Raw genomic sequence first — 12,671 nt, forward strand, 5'->3', positions numbered from 1 at the left:
AACCGTACGGATCTCGCCTCTGCCATTGGGCCAAGATCTGAGTGCCGCTATATCGAAGCGTTCGCCCCCTGTGCGCACGCTCGTGTGTCCTTGGCAGGCTGTTCAAATGTCGAAGAGCCATTGCGAAAGATTGCGCCAAGCAAACGGATCCGACCGGAGTCCGGGGGGCGAGTGGGAGAGAGAGAGAGAGAGAGAGAGAGAGAGAGCGGAGCTGCTGATTATTTGTGCGACTCCCTTCCCATGCACGGCCATGTTTTGCATAGAAGTTCTACTGAAGGGATAAGGAGGAGGAGGAGAAGGAGGAGGTGTGCATGGAATGGCAAGGGAACCTGAGCGTCGCTTCTTCACCACACACAAAGAGCGCGAACAAGTGCGAAACGCTACTAAAATCGTGGAGGTTGCTGCGGTGGAGCAGCCGGTAGTGTGGATCGAGATAGATTGATCAACGGCGTGTCGAACGGAGGCGGCGGCGAGCGGTGCTAAAAGCCTGCCCGTGTGTCTCGCCGTACTTTGGCGATGAAACTAACGATAGTGCTGTTAATTAAAACCATGAGAAGGTTCAACGGTACACTGTGCTCGGTTAACTGCTGATTGTAATACATACAGCGCCTACATTTCCGACACCAATTTGTCTCGCCGAAGCTTCCGGGAGAGTTGGATGTGCTAGCGGATATTCTAAGCGACAGTGACGTTAGTTTACTGCTGATGTATGCAAAGTTGCTTCTAATGAGCTTCCTATCAAACAAAAACTAACAGTTGTAGTATATCTAGTTGTAAGATAAATAAGTGAAAAAGAATATTTGTTTCCTGTGATTATCAATCAGATGTGAGAAACAAAGTTGCTTCTAAGATCATTAACATTTGAAAAACAAGTAACTTTCAACATTGTTGTTCCTTTTTTCGTATAATTGTTTTTAATTCTATATGTTTTCAATGTTCTTGTTTCTAAATCTAATTCCATATTTTAAAATGGTTTGATGATAACAAAAAAATTCAACTAAAACTGTGTCAAATGGAGTCATCTCATATCAAGCCAAAAAGTTAATACAAACCGACGGCTATCAGCGATCAGCATTGATTTCAACACACTCGGCCGCTGGGCTAACTGAGGATACGAATGACATCAATAAAATGATGATCTTTATCGTCACTAGCTCCGATTTCCCAAATTGGGTTAGCGCATGGTGAAATAATTAAAAATGCACACATCTGATACGAATGGTTCGAAAACCCCTCTTTGCCCTAATGCGTAAGTAGCAAGCTATGCCCGTTCAACACGTAACGATGCGTTTGTCATTATGCAAGCTTACGGAGCAGCATAGCAGTCAGCCAACGAGCCACATTTAACGTAAAGGAGCTGAAAACTATACTCCTGACGCATCAATCAATCGCAACTCCTTTTCTGCTATTTGATTAGCTGGCGTTATTTTGTTAAGTTAATCGCAGCCAGCACTATCACAGCAAATTTTTCTCGCACTAATCATAGTCTTTTTTTTGTATGGGAATTGAAGCCGCATGTTAACTATGCTAATAAAAGGCTTGTAAAATCCAACACGAGCCACTAAGTACTGCTACCGCCCCTCAAGCACAAGCATTCCACAAGCGAATCTTATCAGCTGAAGCGTATCTCCGACTCATTCTCTCGATTCGCACGTGCGAATGTGTAACAATCCATTATTTCGCTTCGATTAAACCTGACTAGAGCATCATCGATGCGATAAAGCGGGACAGAGACAGTTATTTCGTGTTTCAAACCGACTTTATTCCGTACTATGACTTGAGTAGACTTCGTGCTAGCTACCTCACGGTGCCAACACATTACGACTTGTCTTACAGGTCAGGTTCGGCCTGATGCCGGCTACATCTTCATTATGCAAACGTCTGCCCTAGGCAGGAAGGCAGAAGGCACACCAGCGTGGCAAGGTGGAGTAACGCACGCTGGTTTGGTTCGGTTCATGAAAATCGCGCCTCCACTCTTCAACAATCGATCATTTACACGCCGCGTCATTGCGTCAGGGCTGTGGTGACGACGAGCAGGTGAACGTCAACGACAACGCCCGTCTGGCGCATTGTTGAACCGATTTTAATCGACCCAACCATGTTGCAACACCCAACCCATCGACAACGGCAAACAAAAAGTACAGCCCAGCTTTAAAATTGACTGACAATTCTGTCCCTTCGACGCTTACCGTCCACGGGTGCGCTAAACACCGAGCCCAGACATGCGAAATATCTTCAGCCGCGCGACGAAAGGCTGCAATTTTCTGTTTCCACCGAGCAACATTTTAATGATCATGTCTGTGCAGGGATCAGTGCTGTAGGTTTCCTTTTTTCGCCCTTTTTCTTTTTACCCACCGCCTTAACGCTGAGGATGAAAATGATGGATCACATTGTGTGCTAGATTGTTCGTAACCCACTTCTAGGTCCTTGGGCTCTTGCTTAACGATGCTCTGCGAAGGGTCAGCGTAAGCGGCATGTCACAACCTTTTATTGCTGCCACCTAGATGGCCCAGGTAGTGTGGCAGGTTTCTTCACGACTGTCTAAAACAAGCGGTGGAGATATTATCTTCACCGACATCCCAAAATGGTCGGCGCATAACTTAGACATGGACAAGCAAAGGCTAACAACGGTGACAAACGGTCCATCACACGATTTATAGGTTGGTAATCTTTTATCGCTTTAGCGCAAATTGCCACAAGTCATCTCAGTACGGCTGTAACAGAACGCCTTTCGTTTGTTCAAGTCTCATCTAGATGCAAGTTTTTTCTGTCGTATATAGCGTTGAAACTTTGCATTTACAATGTTACATTGTTTCTAAAGTTTTCATAGACAATTCATGATCAGAATACAAATGAAAAATACTTCCTCAAAAGCAATAGAACACAGCTTCGTGCAGGTTCCGTTTAATCACCGCTATTATCATATCTCATGTCACTTTCTTCAAATACATCCACAGACATCTACCCGCACATCCATCCACTAGATTGGAGCTAGCAACGACACAGTTCGGTTCAACGTCTCTCAGTTTGCATCCCGCTCAACGTGCAAATCATCGGGCAAGATAAACACACCTGTGTATGCCAAACAGCTTGAAAATCATCATCATTAGCCGGTGCCGATTTCAACGACACGATGAGTGATGAACACCGAGAACAGGCCGCTTAGTGTCTATCGCCGCTGACAGCTAATGGAGCCTCGACGGAGCGGGAACCACGGCAACCGATCGGCGCGGCAGGATCGACCGTCACGATCGTTCTCGCGCGGTTTGGAAGACAAAACAAGCGAAGTATAATCTACGGTTGCTGAGTTATTACAGCACTCAGATTGGAGGAATACCCAGAATAAGACACTACGTTAGATGTAAGAACAAACCATGTGCATTAGCCTCCGCACGAAAGCGTCAATTTGTTTCGAATAATGCACTCGTAACTTCCTACTTGATCGTATCCGTTCCATCCCGAAAGAGCACTTATATCTTTGCTCTTTGTCATCGAATCTTCGCCAATCTTTCCGTAGCTCACAAGTCCCAAAAACGGGTTTGGTCAGGACACTGTCTACGGGACAAATTTGCACCATATCGACACTGCCACTCCCACCGAGGTAGACAAACACTACGTCACAAACCGGTCGGCCACAGAATTTCACAACCATTCTACGTCCAAAGAGCAGCGAAAACAATCTCAGCCTTGAACTCGTCCGGGGCTTAGGACCGTCGAACCGGAAACGTCTTTTTTGCTGCTGCAACCTCCTCCAACCAATTGAAAGATTGCTGGGCCCGATCGCGACCTGATGGCGACATCTCTCGTGCTGCCTTTGATTGCTCAACACGTGGTGGTTGGCAGCAATGGCGGTGTGGGACGCCAGTTAGTAGGTGCGGTGGGGATGGCAAACACCGCACGCAGCCACAGAGAAAGGTGCGTACTTTCCTAATCGGAACTGGTTATGATTTTGTTTTACATTTTTTCTGCTTCGCGTTCGCTCAATGCACATTAGTGGGCAATGGAGGGCCTGGGATATGATTATTTCATACGTTTCGGGTTTTTCCAGCAAAGTTTACAGTGTCCGATTAGCTTGAGAGGTTTCATTCATATGCATAAGGTAGTTTCATTTCTTTTGCTCGCATCAGCGCGGTGTTTTGCTCGAAATGATGCATGTCTAATAAGGCGCATAGCCGAACGTTCAATCAACCTGTCAAACCTGGGCACGCTTAATGAAACTACCAAAAAAAACAAACGATCTACCTCCGCAGGCGGGTCTAGTCGGTCACGCTTTATCACTGTCAAAAGTGAAATTGAAGGTGGCCTCCGGGCCGTAATTGCAACCGACATATATATATTCTAGCGACACACTTTACTCCGGTCACCTTTCCACTGTCAAGTTCTGTCTGTCCTCAATCGAAACGGGCATTGGCGCTATGGTCACTCTCAATCTCTCTCTCTCGCCGTCATGTTTTGCATGCAGTTTTGCTGCACACATACACAACACACACTACCACACCGCACGTATATCACCTCGTTAGCGCCAGGACCGGAAGCCGAGGTGAAATCACTTTCGAAAATATTGAAAATTGCGCCACCAAACCAAAAGTGCACCGTACTCGCACCGTATAACACGCACGACGCATGCAACATGGGCGCGCGCGCTCGCACTGCCGCTTCCTACGCAGCCAAATGCAACCCGTGCGCGAAAGGAGTTTGAGTCAAGCGGAGGGGGGGGAGGAGGGGGAAGCACGCTTCAAGAGCAACCTGTTCCAGCACGAGCACGAATTCAAATTCGATCACGAGAGCGTGGGGTGCTGGTGCAATGGGCTGGTGTAGCACCCGCTGTTCGAAGGTAGCATAATGCTGCGAGTGCACTAAATACACACATACAAACACACTTTCCAACCCTCACCGTCGCGCCTTATCGCTCCTTGGTTTGTATGTTTATTGCGTATTATGATAGCTTTTAAATGGTTGTAATTTCTTTCCCCCTTGGCGGTGACTCGCCCGATCTCGCGGCCACTGGTCACGCGATCGGTTTGACGTCCTCGTCAAGTTAACTGTCAGAACGATTAGAAGGAAAAAACCCACATGCCAGGATCAGGCCAGGAAGCTGATGCGGCGATCCGTAAACAAACAACTTGCAAACCGCTTACAAATACAGGAACGGAATGACTTTTAATGGATGAACAGAGAGGTAGTGTGTTACAGTTTTCTAATCTCGCTCCTCGAGTATGTCAAGTAGGAGACAGAGAAGGGGCCACTAGTTACCACTGGCCACCGCATATCGCATAACCGATGCGTAACATCAATGCGTAGTTAGTGCTAGCGGCCGAGTACGACATAATCTCGCCTTATCTGGCGGGAGGGGGAAGTTTCCAGTGACCGTCAGTAGATTATAGCATTATTTAACTCTTCGCTCTCGGTGGCGTGCTCTCGGTTTGTTTGTTTGCCCATCGCGAGTACAAGGATCAATCAATTAGCGACTGGAGGGCAAAACATTGCTCCCAGCAGTTCCAGTTCGTTAGCAAGTACGTTACCGCGTGTCGACGGGATCACGGATGCGATCAGATTAAATATATATTATATGTAAAGAACAGGCAGTCCGACGAAAGACTATCACATCAGTTGCTCCATCATATGCACAATAAACAGACGTTCGTGTTGTTGACATACACTTTAGTATCTTTCTTTCGTAATCTAATCCAAATAAGCTCACCGAGAAGTGTACGATCACTAGAAAGGATTGTGTAATACTTAGGACATAGTGATCGTTTGCCAGTTCTTTTACACTTTTCTCTCCACTTCCCTCTGCTCTCTTCACTAAACGCAACGGTCACACTACTTACCGAACTGCAGGGCCCGAACGCACTCACTGCCAGCTCTGAAGTTTGCCGATCCCGTTTCCGGTCTCGTAGGCTATTCGTGGCCTTTTCTCACTGTTGGACAAAAAAAAACAAACACACTTTTTTGAAGTGACGGAACCGGAAATCTATTCACCCTAAATGAGGGGAAACACACACACATAAGCTAAAGTTGTGTGTACTATGTAAACATTCGTTAAGCAGCCACTAATGCCCTCCTTGAGGCCTGGCTGACGCAAACACTTAGTAGCACACGAAGAAGTGCTAAAACTACTAGCATGAGAGTAAAACCAACATAAACAATGATGAAACAAAATGCTCACACACACACACACAAACAAATACACACACACGGTCGAGATAAGATCAGCAGTGCAATCACTACCACTTCCTCCGGGGCTGGATGCTGTCGCTGCAGCACCTTGCAGGCTCACACTTCGGGTTCGGGTTCCACTTTCATCCACTCTTGGGCTGCAATTTGCTGTACCTTCCCGGCACTCTTTTGCACTTTCTTTTCTTAATGCTCCCAGAGAGACAGAGCAAAGGGAAGGCGTGGAAGTAGCACTCCTCTTCGATGCACTGCCACAACACTGCTGCTTCCTATTTTCACTGTTACACGGACGGCCGGGCAACGCGTTTGAGCGCTCTGGTCAGCCTTTTCCTAAGCGAACCTTTCCGTGGATTACTTGTTAGTTAGCCCTCGCACTATCGGCCCTTTCCTTCACCGCCACGAACAAGAGTGAGAGATGGAGAGACCCTCGAGACCCTGATAACACACCAAAACACTCGCACACACACACACTGCGGGCTTGACTGATAATCTACAAAGCTACGAGCCACCAACGGACAACCGATCGCCAATCAGGCAGACCTCGCAAGACGCGCCCTGTGACAGTGACAGTGAAGATGCAGGCGCAAGTCTTCAATCGCTTTGCCTCCAAACAGATTACGACTCGAACTTTGTGCACGTTGGCCGCTTTGTTTCTAGCACTTTGTAGCGATCGCACGAGGGCCCAGCTCCGTCCACTGTGCTGCAGACTAGCACCAAGACTAGCAACAGCTACGAACTGGTTGCTGATAACACACCGTACTGTACCGCATCATTTTTCATCGCACCGCCATCGGCTCACAGAAAAGATGTCTTCCGAAACACGTTTGTTTTACCCTTGTTACTTAAGAGATACACCTCCCGAGTATTTTCTATCGATCAATCGGGGTTCCGCGTAATACACTTGCTGCAAACTTCACCGAAAAAAGTATTATAAAACCGTCACAACAAAGCGCGGAACTACAGCAGACCGGTACGCCAAATGTACTACCGCATCGGTGGACCACTGTCCAAGCACTGATCCGTACACGGGGGGTCGAGATTTCGTCTCGGCTTGTAGCGGAGCCGAGCTTTTGTTTGTCGTTTTGGAGCACAAGCACAACAATAGAGGAGGGACCGTCCGTGTAAACGGGCGCGAGCTCGCAGTTCGACAGCCTCTCTCCTTCCTGTACTGCCGCCAGCAGTTGTTTGACTTGTTGTGAAAAGCTAACTCGACCGACCACGGTCAACCATGCCACACACACACACAAGGTCCACTGGAAGCTGTAAGGTTCTATTCAGCTAATTTACTAGAGCACATCAAACGCGCGCGCACACATTCCATTCTGGCCTGAGCAGAGTGTGCATCGCACGCGGGACACGAAGGGGAAGTTCCGCCTTTGGGTGGAGTTGGAGCACTGGGTGGTTGGATGCACCCTTATTTTCGTCTAATTATAGACAACCCAGCACCCTCGGTCGGTTGAATGGTGGCAGCAGATGGGGCCGGACGGGAAGATGCGCCGAAGTTACACACAATTGTTTGCCCCGTGGCTGTGTCGCTGGGCTGTCGATTAGTGGATGGGTCGCACCAGCCCCACCAGCTGGCAGTGCAATGTGTGCACCGCAAGGGGGATTACGCACGGGGGATTACGGGATTTCAATCGATTTTCTCACCCTATTGTGTCTGGTGGACGGGACGCGGAAAGCGTGGAGTGTTGTGTGTCCCGCTTCCCTGGTCGGAATGTTCGAACCGGAGCTCAGCAAAAAACTCCGGCACTAACACGCAAAAATTGCTTCCCGCGAAGGGAGGGGGGGGGGGGGGGGCGACGAGATAAGCGATCCGGCCGAGTCCAAGAAATTATTCGAAAGATTCGGAAGGTCACCTCGCGGGATGCGTCATTGCGCCGGAGGATGGTTGTTCGGCAGTAGAGCGGCAGCTGCAACGAAAGTGAAACGAATCAAAGGTGGCGATGAGATAAGCGGAACGGACGTGAGCGGTACAAGATTAATGGAGAAGGTTGTGTGCCACAGCACAAGATAGTTAGTTCTTTTTTCTATTAGTCAAAAAAACTTTTTACACGTATATTAACTAGACACCATGGGTTTTTAACGCTCAAAACGCTCGGTGCCCCACATATGCATTTCATTTCACTCGAAAAGCGTAGTGAAAGTTGGGGTGGTAAACACGCCCTGCCCAGTAAAGAATGGTCGGCGTCTGTCCGGTGCAAATTATGGTTCAGCTCGAATCCCGAACCAGTTCAGCTGTAAACGGCAAGTAGGTTATGGGAAGAGCGAGGTTCACTTGTTTTTGTTTAGTTTAGTTTTTTTGCACAGCACTTTATCATTCGATGTGACAGGAATATAATGCACAGACATAACCGTAGGCTACGAAGCTATGATGTTCCCGGTATTACGATCTTCCCTTAGGCGCTGCTATGCAGTCTTACGTTTTCAACAAACGACGAACCTATGGTGGCATATAAAGATGCTCTGTTGTTGTTTGCAGTTGTTTGTCGAAAATATCTAAACAAATACAAACGCTCTTCGTCGGGAGATGTAGGTATGAGTAAACAAAAGAAGTCTGATGAACTTCTAGTTCTACCACAATTTAATATAAATGTAATAAAAAAAAGAGATGAGACAGCACGGATATTGGACTCCTTCTCTGTTTCTCTCCAATTCAATAAACTTCCAATGAACAAAGGGGTGCAAAACATCTTCTCAAAACAATTTTCGATTACCTTTTCCACCAAATTCATGCGTAAAATTAGTTAAGCATGTTCGGCACCCCACAAACTGTACGAAGTAAATGCTCGCCATACACGTTCGCCAAAGTTTTGTTAAACCGCTCGCCACTGAAGGTGAAGAGAAAATTACCAACACTACCTCAACACACTACTGCTCCACCACTGCACCCCCCCCCTGTATGCCCAATTCTTGAACTCTGCTCCTTTGCGCAACAACGCACAACATTTGGATTCATCTTGCATGGTGTATGGGGGGGCGTACATGTGTACGGCAAGTCCTTGTGCCTGATTTCGCTAATTTTAGCCGGCCCGACCCGTGTGTGTATGAATAGCTGTATTGATTGGGCCCGTTGTGAACGCTCCGCTATCGAGCTTAATTAAGCGCAGCTATTAAAATTATTTTCAAGCGCAGAGTAAGAAGGGAACAGACGGAAAAAAACCTAATAACCATAAACTATCAACGAAACAGTTTTGCATGAGCATTGCACCAAGCGAAACTGTTTCTATTACGCTCAAGGAAAATATTAAAATCCATTTTTAACACTGAGCCGTTTGAAACACACCCCCCCTGGGTTGTGGTTTTCATTCACACGTGAGGTGCTAAAAACGTTGCGAACAAAAATGTTTGCCTTTCTTCCGGCAGGCCCCTGTACGAGGTATGCATTACGTAGTCTTCTATTTACAAGCCAGGACGTTACGCTCCGTCCTAAAACAAACCGCCCTTTCAAACCCCCTCGTTCACACCAACTAAAAAGAGGGCGGAAAATTAGCACAGGAAAAGCACCAGCACCACCTTACGTGTACGGGGGTTTTCTTTCGCGCACACACACACACGACACACCACTGTCAATCATAATAGGCAACCCTTTCTACGGTGAGCGGTACAAGCATCGCAGTCAGTGTTGCCCCCGCGTAGCGTAGCATTTGCCCGGCTGTGCACGTGAAATTGAAAGTGCACGACGAACCACCCCCTAATATTGGCCGATGACGCCTTCCGCCTGTGAAAAGGCTAGACCGGCCGCAAGGCACTTCCCATTGCATCACCGGACCCGCCGGAATGGCGTACCGTACGCAAACATTCCTTCAAACCTCCCCTTCAGCAAAAACACACACACATAGGAGGAGGTGGGGTCCATTCGAGCATGAATTGGCATCCGCGTGATTTGGCAAAGTGGTAGCACACGGTGCCTTACGTACGCATCCGCGCACTTGTGGTGTGGTGCACACTTTTGCACTAATTCTTTCGTTTTTTTCTGGTTGCGAGTTGCGAGGCTTTATGTTGATGTTGTTGGCTGTCCAAATCAATCAATACGCTTCAAAGCGGTGCGCTGGTGCATCCATTAATTCGAACCCCCAAAAAGCCTAGCCTGCCCCGAAAGGATGAGTTGCTGCAAATTGTAATTATCTCACGAATGGTGCGGCGCAGCAGCGGCGGCAGTAAAAAGAGAGGCCGAAGTGACGATTGCTGGCAGGCGAAATTGCCACGAGAAAGCCGAACCGATCCCAGAAGGGTACACCGCAAAATGGTAATGCCACACACCACCACCCCGTCGATGAATGGGTCTAGTCCCCCCACACCACGAAGGGGAGGGCGAAACCCATTCTGCGTAAGGAAAGGTTGTCGATGTCGATGTGATGAACTGTTCGAAGCTCGGCTGTTACGAAAAGCCTCTCTCCGTGGGTTACAATTTATCGCGGAAATAATAGCCAATACTGCTGCTACTGTTCTCTGGCGGTGATGATGGGCTCCTCCTCCTCCTCACTCGCTGTCTCTGTCACGAAATGGGTAATGTTTTTTTTTTTTTTGTATGACCGCAATAGCCACACACAACAACCGCACAACAAAACAGCAGTTCCACGCAAATTACCGCAGGACGGCAGCACCAGCTGATAAAAGATTGGGTAAGACGCTGCCAGATGACGATTGATTTTCCATTCATTCCGAGCGGCAACCCGATATCGTCTCGCAAGATTTTTGTGTTGATTATGGCAGTTTTCTATCCGCAGCACACACACACCCGCGTCATCGACGGGTCAATATGAAGCAGTCGGTGTGTTACCGAAGGCTCTTTCGCGCGATAATCCGGTGGCGGTGTATAATTTCATCATTCAGTAATTTCGCCTCAATTAGACGGAGAATATAATTCGTTTATAAAAAAACCCCAGAGCCACATTTCGCAAGATAAATTCGGGGGAAGAAACGGGAAAAAAGTGACCACCAGAAAAAGCCACACAGCCGTTTGAATTAGTGCACAAAAACAAATGAGAACGTACATTAACCTCGGGTACTTTTTTTTTGGGGGGAGCATGAATTTGATACAAAAACGATTAGACTTTTTTTCACCCCTCATTTACTTTACATTAATGAATCGTTCAAACGCGATTGCTTCTTTCGATGTCAAAAATTGTCTTTGATTTTTTGGGGACCCCACTACCCGCTTTAATTAAATGACAATGAAAACGTCTGTAAAATGCTACGTAATGGTCGTGTGAATGGGCAACGGGCTACAGCACCATATCGCTCGCTGGCCTGTTACGTTGACCGGATGACTTTCGGTAAAAGCAGCCCGGTAAGCCCGGCCGTAATGGAACGAACGCCGGAAAAGTCACCTCGCACTGAACGTGGAAACGAACGTGCACAGCTCGATTGAATAACGAGTGAAATCATCGTCCTGCCCAATGGCGTCAACGAACGTGCGAACCGTGCGGGTTGGTAGATTCGGCAAAAGATGACACAATGCACGGTATCGGGAGGCGCAGCTTAAAGGGGCTTGCCTTAATTTAGTGCTTAAATTATGATAGAAAGCTGCAAAATGATAATTGGACTTGAAATACAATACAGCACGACAGATTTGTCGGTTAGATCAGATTCCACCATAGACCTTTAGTCACACGGGACGTGTGCAAAGGTCATTTGATTATAGATCAAATGGACTTCACTGGAGCACCACACAAAGATTAGCTTCTCGTATGTGCTACTCGCAATTAAAATATGTTTTATGTTGCAGTTTATATGTGCAAATAGTTTCTTCTGGCCCCAAGTCATATCAGCAGAGAGACGCATCGGAATCTCATCGCACGGTTGCACCATTTCCGCCACAAGACGCTTCATTCCACATACCGGCTGCGCTTCCCAACTTGCACGTATGCAATTATGATTCGCACTGATTTGCGATAACACAATCTGTGCTTTGATTGCTGTTGGCAATGATTTCTGGCCATTGCTTCCTTCACCACCCCGTGCACAAGCGTGTAATGTTTCCGACCACAGCGCAACAGCGAACTCCCAAAAGAAAACACATCAAACATAACGCATTACCGATAATACCACCCAAACACACAAACACACACACACAGCAAAGCTCTCACGTCAGCTTTGGGAAGGAAATCAAAAACCATCGGCATCGGTCCACCATTCCACCACCACCGCCGCCATTTTGCAAAAACCCGTACGTAGGGGTACGATAACACCACGCGGCTGACGGAAAATTGGCAATTCAAACCTTTCCCCCTCCCAACCATTGAACCACGAACGGGTTGCATAGATAGAAAAGGTAACCTCTGGCACCCTTCCTCTCCACCCCATTCATTATCTGCACACAGCACCGCACCGCGTCCATCTACGCGCGGTGGACGCAGGCACTCAGACCACCAGCCCCGATCCCATCCGAACGGGTGTGAAATTAGAAAGTGTTTTCTAATACATCCACAAACCGCCGGCACAGCACACCAGTGCCTGTTGGGAGCCGCCGTATAAGCGGAGCCTTTTTG

The 12,671-nt window shown here is 47.7% G+C and overlaps 1 protein-coding gene across 4 annotated transcripts in view; it reads right to left on the reverse strand.

Moving 5' to 3' along the window:
- Positions 1-12,671, reverse strand: part of LOC120953322 (protein catecholamines up-like) — an 84,169-nt gene that overhangs the window by 66,856 nt on the left and 4,642 nt on the right. For 2 of the 4 annotated variants that reach the window (XM_040373151.2, XM_040373147.2), the window contains exon 2: positions 5,832-8,090. The gene's annotated coding sequence lies outside the window, so the exon portion shown is untranslated. The remainder of the gene's footprint in view (positions 1-5,831; positions 8,091-12,671) is intronic. The other 2 variants (XM_040373149.2, XM_040373148.2) reach the window with 2 other exon arrangements.

This window comes from Anopheles coluzzii, chromosome 2 (genome assembly GCF_943734685.1).
Source record: "Anopheles coluzzii chromosome 2, AcolN3, whole genome shotgun sequence".
In the NCBI taxonomy this organism is placed as follows: Eukaryota; Metazoa; Arthropoda; class Insecta; order Diptera; family Culicidae; genus Anopheles; species Anopheles coluzzii.